The following is a 7,159-nucleotide window of genomic DNA, read 5'->3' as shown; positions in this document are numbered from 1 at the left end:
CTATTACCCATTCTGTATTACCTTTGGCCTTGGCCAGCACCTCAGCTGTGATTACAGTGAATATTAAACTACAAGAACCCAAGAATTTGACAGGACATCAAATTGTAGTAGTTGCATAATCTGGTGTCAATTTGAGGATTAAGAGTGTAGGGTTGGAGTCTAGCCTGTCAATCGGGATATAGCCAATGAGGACTCTGTGTGTGCCTGGCCTTCTCCTGAGGATTCTGGGAACTTCTGTATTTCCTCCTTAGAGGCAGGAGACTCTCTTTCTCATCTAACTCCTTGTGAGACATCCCTGTGGAGGAGACACGTGGAGATAGTCTGATGGAGCCAGATCTCTGGAGCTGGAGAAGCCACGTGGATACCCCTGCCAGCACTGATCTATTTACAATGCCACTGGATCCACAAGACTTCCCACCCAATGGCCTGTGATCTTCCTGTACTTGGAGTCATTGCATGTGTTTTGTGAGTCTGAAGATGATTTTATAAATTGGAATCAGACACATGGGCTAATATCGGACTTACATATTTTATCTGAACTGGGCTGGGATGCTTTCTCAATTTTCAACTGTTCTTATATATAAAGCTCTTTTCTATACACATGAGTCTCCTAGAAGTTTTTCTCTAGTCTACCCAGACTAACACAGTACCTTTCACAATAGCCAAATATAAATTGAGATATCTAGGGATATACCTAACAAAAAAACCCCGAATATCTGTATGAAGAATACTATAGAATATTATTGGAAAAAAAAGGAACCTACACAAATGGAAAAATATCCCATGGTCATGGGTTGGTAGACTTAATATTATAAAGATGTCAATCCTACCTCAGGCACTATATGGGTTCACTACAATCCCATTACAAATATCAGCAGCATTGTTCAAAGAAATAGAAAAACTGACTACCAACTTCATATGAAAAGGGAAGACCCAGAATTGGCAAAGAGCTCCTCCACAAGAAGAATAAAGGGGGCAGGCTTCCATTACTGGGCTTGAGTTGTCAGAGCCAGAGTTGTCAAAACAGCATGGTACTGGTATAATGATAGGCACTCAGACCAATGAATAAGAACAGAAAATCCAGAAATAAAACCAGCAGAATACACACAATTGATGCTTGATAAGGGCCACCCCCAAATTAAATGGGAAGCACATACCCACACAAATGGTGCTTTAAAATCTGAATATCAATCTAGAAAAGATTGAAGCAAGACCTTTACCTCCCCCTCACCCCCTCCCCCCAACCTCCACACACACAGGAGAAATTCAAAGTGGATCATAGACTTCGAGGTACAACCCCAAACTATCAGGATCATCAATGAAAAACTTGGGCCCAAACTAAGAATTTTATCACAGGGAATACGTGGACTATCAGTAATAATGAAGAATACACACTCGGGAAGATAGAGTGTGGGACATACTAAAGATAAAACAATTGTGTGCATCAAAAGACTTCATCAAGAGAGTAATAAGAGAGCCCACATACTGAGAAAGGATATTTAGTAATGACATATCAGACAATGATCTTAATACTGAAATCTACAGAGCCCTGCATGCTTACTACAACAACAAAAAATGAATACCCCACTGAGGAAATGAACAAAAGAGTTGAACAGAGGATTCACAATGGAGGAGACCCGAATGACAAATAAACATATGAGAATATGTTCCTGATCATTAGCCATCTGGGAAATGCAAATCAAAACAACTATTATATATCACCTAACAACTACAAGGTAGCCCAATTAAAAAATAAAACAGAAAGCAACAAATGTTGTAGGGGGTATGGTGAGATAGGAACTCTCATTCACTGCTGGTGGTCTTGTAGATATGTACAGCTACTGTGGAAAGTGATTTGGTGATACCTAAAACAGATGGAAATTGAGTTACCTTACGGCACAGCAACTCCCCTACTGGGCATATACTCAGAAGAAATAAGAAACAGACCACAACCAGACATCTGTGCTCCAATGTTCATCACTGTGCAGTTCCCAATCGCAAAGAATTGGAAACTGCCTAAATTTCCATCAATAGATGAAATGATGAAAAAACTCTGGTATATACAAACAATGTAGCAATATGCATCTTTAACAAACAGTCATGAAACAATGAGGCATCACATCTCGTGGAAAGAGTGGGAGGATATTAGGCTGAGTGAAGTTAGCCAGACACAAAAGGACAAGTATAACATGAGTCTGCTGAGGTAAGTTTGAAGAACTGAATGGGCATAAGGGAAAATGTACATATTGCGCAGTTCCCTGGCTGAGGACTAGATACTCTGGCAAGTGCCAGATCAAACACAATGATGCATATGTCATAAAAAAAAAGAAAGAAAAAGAAGAAAAACTTTAAAAGATGCATACAGCAACTGTGTGGAAGACACCCCCTCCCTTATGCCTTTATATGCACCCTCCTCCTCATATGCCTGTATGCCCGGCCCCCAGAGAGGTGGGGAAAGAAAAAATATGGCAAAGGGGAAAGGGACACTTATCCACCCAAGGGGAGGGTATTGTTTGTAGCTTCACAGGAAAGAGATAGTAGACCTCATTTCAGCGCACCAAGCCTTGAGGGTGATGTTCCTACTTGGAGAAGATTGTTCACAGAGAGGGCTGCAGCGCCATCCCCAGCTTGAGATATAACTACAGTGCTGCAGAGGCCAGAACTGACGATATAGTTCGGCAAGTGTGGCTGGTCTGATCTGGCAACATGAGGAAAAACCAAGAGGGGAGTGCAACAGAAAAGCAGTTGGAGCAAAGATAGCAAGTCCCTGGGGAATCTCGATTGTAGACTTCTGACTTGGGGAGGAGCGCTTGGCACCTGATCTGAACTGGTTGGGGGATAATCACAAGGGGGCCACACTGAAAGTCTAAAGGTGTAACTGGGTGGAGAGTGGGGCACTAGATCATTCCATCCTTGACTTCAAGAAGAGCAATGTGTCTTGTAGAAGGCACATGCCTTGGACACCAATGCAGAGGACTTAAAGGGTGTAAGCGCTGCTATGTATGCGGGTCCTGGTAGATGAATCCCTGAAAGAAAAGGGGAATGGACCGATGGATTATAGCAGGGCCTGCTCGTTATTTAACAGAGATACTCATCTGCTTTGGGTCAGGACAGCAGTTAGACTTGGAACTATTTGTATGGTCTCTTTTCTCTCTTTCTCTTTTGGTGTCTTATACGAGAGGCAGGGTAAGCAAGCCTAAGGAGACAACAATGGGACCAATGGTCCCGGCATGGCATGGGAGAGGAAAAGGGGAGGGGAGAGGAGTGATGAGCCAATAACGACAGGGACAGAAATAGCAAGGGATCTAAAATTGACGATGAGGAGGGGGTATTGTTCCTGGTCATGTTCGATCAATTGAAATGTATCCAAGAGGAATTACTGAGAGGTGAGTGATAGGTGAGGCAGGAGGAAAGGAAAAAGAAAATAAATATATATGTGTATAAATGTAAATATATAAAGATAGGTGATTTGTGTGTGTGTATGTATATGTATATATGTATGTATGTGTGTGTGTGTGTGTGTGTGTATATATATATATATATATATATATATACAACAAGGAAGCAGATGGACTTTGCACCTCTGTTTAAATCTTACCTCAGTACAAGAACGGTTTGTTCTAATAATGTGGCAAGGTATGATACTCACCTTCCTGACACGACTGCTGAAGACAAAATGGTTGCATAAGCAAATATGGTGAAGAAAGCTGACCGTGCCCAGTTATTAAAAGATATTGCAACTGGGGTCTTAAAGACTTCAAGCAGCCATCCTAGCAGGGAAGCAACAAAGCCCACATGGAAGAAACACACCAGCCTGTGTGATCATGCAGGGTCAACGGGAATAGGTATCAGTAGTTCAAATACAAGCAATCAAATTGACTTGAAGGAGCATAGACAAAGTGGAGGCCCAAAACCCACCTGTAAGATAATTAGACAGTCCCTCACAGAAGGGCTACACAGAAGGGATGATACATCCAGGGTGCAGTATAGCACTGATGAAACACATAACTATTCTCTAGCTCTTTAATTTTTTTCTCCCCTTACTACTATGGTCTTAGTTTTACATCATTAATCTTCTGAAATTTGCATATGTTCATTTGTATAATTAAGATCGTTTGATGCAAGAAATGAAAAATAGATAAACACTTCAGAAATAGTAACAGGAGTAATGATCCCCTGAAGATACAGAAATAGAGGTGGGGAGGGAGAGAGGGGGAACTGATATCAACGATGACTGTGTAACCCCATTCGAATGGGACGAATAACAGATTTGTAGGTGAATGGATACGTTGGATTGTGTAAGATACAGTATTTTTCTTTCCAGGAGGGGGTAGGGGGTGAAGGCAGAGGTTAAAGGGGCACTGAGATCAAAGAGTTCAAGAAGAAAGAAAAGGTTTTGAAAATGATGGTGGCAACAATTGCACAATTATGCTTGATGTAATAGAACTATGATTTTTAAAATATCTGTACCAGCTCCCAACATGTAAAAAAACAAAACAGACTTCTAACAAGGCCATCATGCATGATAAAGTAGAGGGGTAGAAAAAAATAGGAAAGCCCTCAGCAAGATGGATTGGCTCAATGGATGCAACAATGGGCTTTAGCATAAGAACAATTATGAGGATGGTGCAGAACCAGGCAGTGTTTCATTCTGTAGTACAATGAGTCACTATGAGTTGGAACTCACTTGACAGCACCATACAAAAACATTATAAAAAATACTACTGGAAGTTCTTTGGATGGAGAATCAACAACAGCAAACAATAATCTGGGCTAAATATACATGAAAACACCACCCAGAAATCAACCCAGATATATATGTGTCCAAAATAAAACAAACCTACAAGACTGAAATTCAGGAACAAGATAAATCAATTAATCACAAAGACAATTACCATGCTGAGGGAGGAAATAGTGTTGTTACAGAACTTCCGTATGGGGAAGAAGTAAAGTAGACCGCAATGCTACTTTTTAATACTTTGTGTTTTCTTTTTGATTGAGGTTTTGTATGCTTTACTTTGTTATTGTTGTTAGTTGTTCAGGTTTTTTAAATGTTTTCCTGTATAAGAAATCCAAGATACGTAAGTTCATAGAGAAGTTAACTGGATCCTGGGGGTATGGCAATGGAGCTTGTTGGAAATAGTAACGATGAGTACAAGAATGAAGAAAACTGATTGTAGTGATGATTGTACAACTATTCTTGATGTTGTTGAACTATTGAATCGTATGATATATGAATTATATGCCAATAAAACTGTTGGGGAAATAAAAGCATCCTCGCTACACTTCTTCAAAGACAGATTTCTTTGTCGTTCTGTGGCTCTAGGATACTTTAAATATTTTTCTCCAAGACTATAATTCACATTTATTGATTTGAAATTAAACAGTATTCTCTTGTTCTGTTAAAAGAATTTCGTCTTTCTTTCATGTAGAGTGTGGGAATTACATAATCTGCTGTCAACTTGTGAAGAGGTGGAGCTTAGGCTGTCAATCAGGTTGCAGCTTGATGACCTCATTTGGAGGTGCTAAAGAGATAAATAGCTTGCTGGAGGCAGGACACACACACACTCTATGCTTGACATTCCTGTTAACAAGCCACATGGAGTTATGCTAGAGCCCTAGAACTGAAGGAGTCAAGCGGAGACCCCTGTCAGCATTGAGATGCTTCCTCTGCCACTGGATCCACAAGACTTTCCAACCACTGGCCTGTGGTCTTCCTGCATTCGACATCATTGAATGTGTTGCATGAGTCTGAAGTGGAATTTAGAGATTGGTATCAGACATATGAACTATTATTGGATTTATGGACTTGATCTGGGCTGGGCTGGGATGTTTTCTTAATGTATGATTACTCTTTGATATAAAGTTCTCTCTTACACACATCTGAGGGTCTACCTAGGAGTTTGTTTCTTTAATCTACCCTGGCTAACACATAGAGGTTCCACATGAGCACAATTAAGTGTTCTGGAATTCCCGTTATTCTTGTTACCCATAGCATGTTATGATCCACCCAATAAAGCACAATAAGCATATTTTTGGTATTCTGTTTTTAGGCAAGATCTATTTGATATAAGCAATGATATACCCCATGCTATATCCTCTTCTGAATCTGGCTTGAATTTCTGGCAGCTTGCTTTTGATCAACTGCTGCAATTGGTATCAAATGATATTTAGCAAAATTTTATTTACATGTCATATTAATAATATTGTTTTATAATTTCTACATTCTATTGGGTCATCTTCCTTTAGAATGGGCACAAATAGGTTCTCTTCTAATTGGTTGGCCCCTTAGTTGTATTTCAAATTTCCTGGCAAAGTGAGGGCTTCCAATGCTTACAGAAACATTTCAACTGGTATTCTGTCAATTTCTGGAGCCGTATTTTTTGCTAATGTCTTCAGTGCAGCTTGGATCTCTTAATATTAACAGTCTTTTTTTATCATATGCTACCTCTTGAAATGGTTGAATATTGGCTAATTCTTTTTGCTACAATGATTCTGTATTCCTTTCATCTTCTTTTGATTCTGTCTGCATCACTCAATATTTTTACTCGTGGAATTCTTCAACATTGCAACTCAAAACTTGAATTTTTCTTTCAATTCTTTCAGATTTGAGATATGCTGACTGTGTTCTTCCCTTTTCAAATACTTTAGTCTGTCTTCTAAAGCTTCCCATTGAAAATTTCTCTTCAGCTCTTTTACTTCATAATTTCTTCCATTTTCTTTAGCTACTTTACCTGCAAGAGAAAATTTTAGAGTTTCTTCTAGCATCCACTTTGGTCTTTTCTTTCTTTCCTGTTTCTTAATGACCTTTTACTTTCATGTTTTATGTGCTTGACTCATCTCACAATTTGTTCAATATCCTTGAGATGTTCTCAAAATTCAAGTGAGCTATACCAAGGTCTTATTTTGGCTCTTGTGGACTTGTTTTAATTTTTTTCAGCTTCAATTTGAACTTGCACATGAGCATTTGGTGGTGTGTTCCACAATCAGCAATTGGTTCCACATAATTTAGAGATGATCTCTAAATTGAGATGGTATATACTCAAGCTAATATTTTGGCTCAAGTGGATTTGTTTTAATTTTCTTCAGCTTCAACCTATGTTTGCAATTAATTATCTGTTCCCAGTTGGCCCTGACCTTGTTTGGGCTGATGATATTG

Source organism: Echinops telfairi, unplaced genomic scaffold (assembly GCF_000313985.2).
Source record: "Echinops telfairi isolate 266 unplaced genomic scaffold, ASM31398v2 ScPeMD7_7415;HRSCAF=8453, whole genome shotgun sequence".
In the NCBI taxonomy this organism is placed as follows: Eukaryota; Metazoa; Chordata; class Mammalia; order Afrosoricida; family Tenrecidae; genus Echinops; species Echinops telfairi.
The sequence above is the reverse complement of the archived record's forward strand: the minus strand, read 5'-3'. Positions refer to the sequence as shown.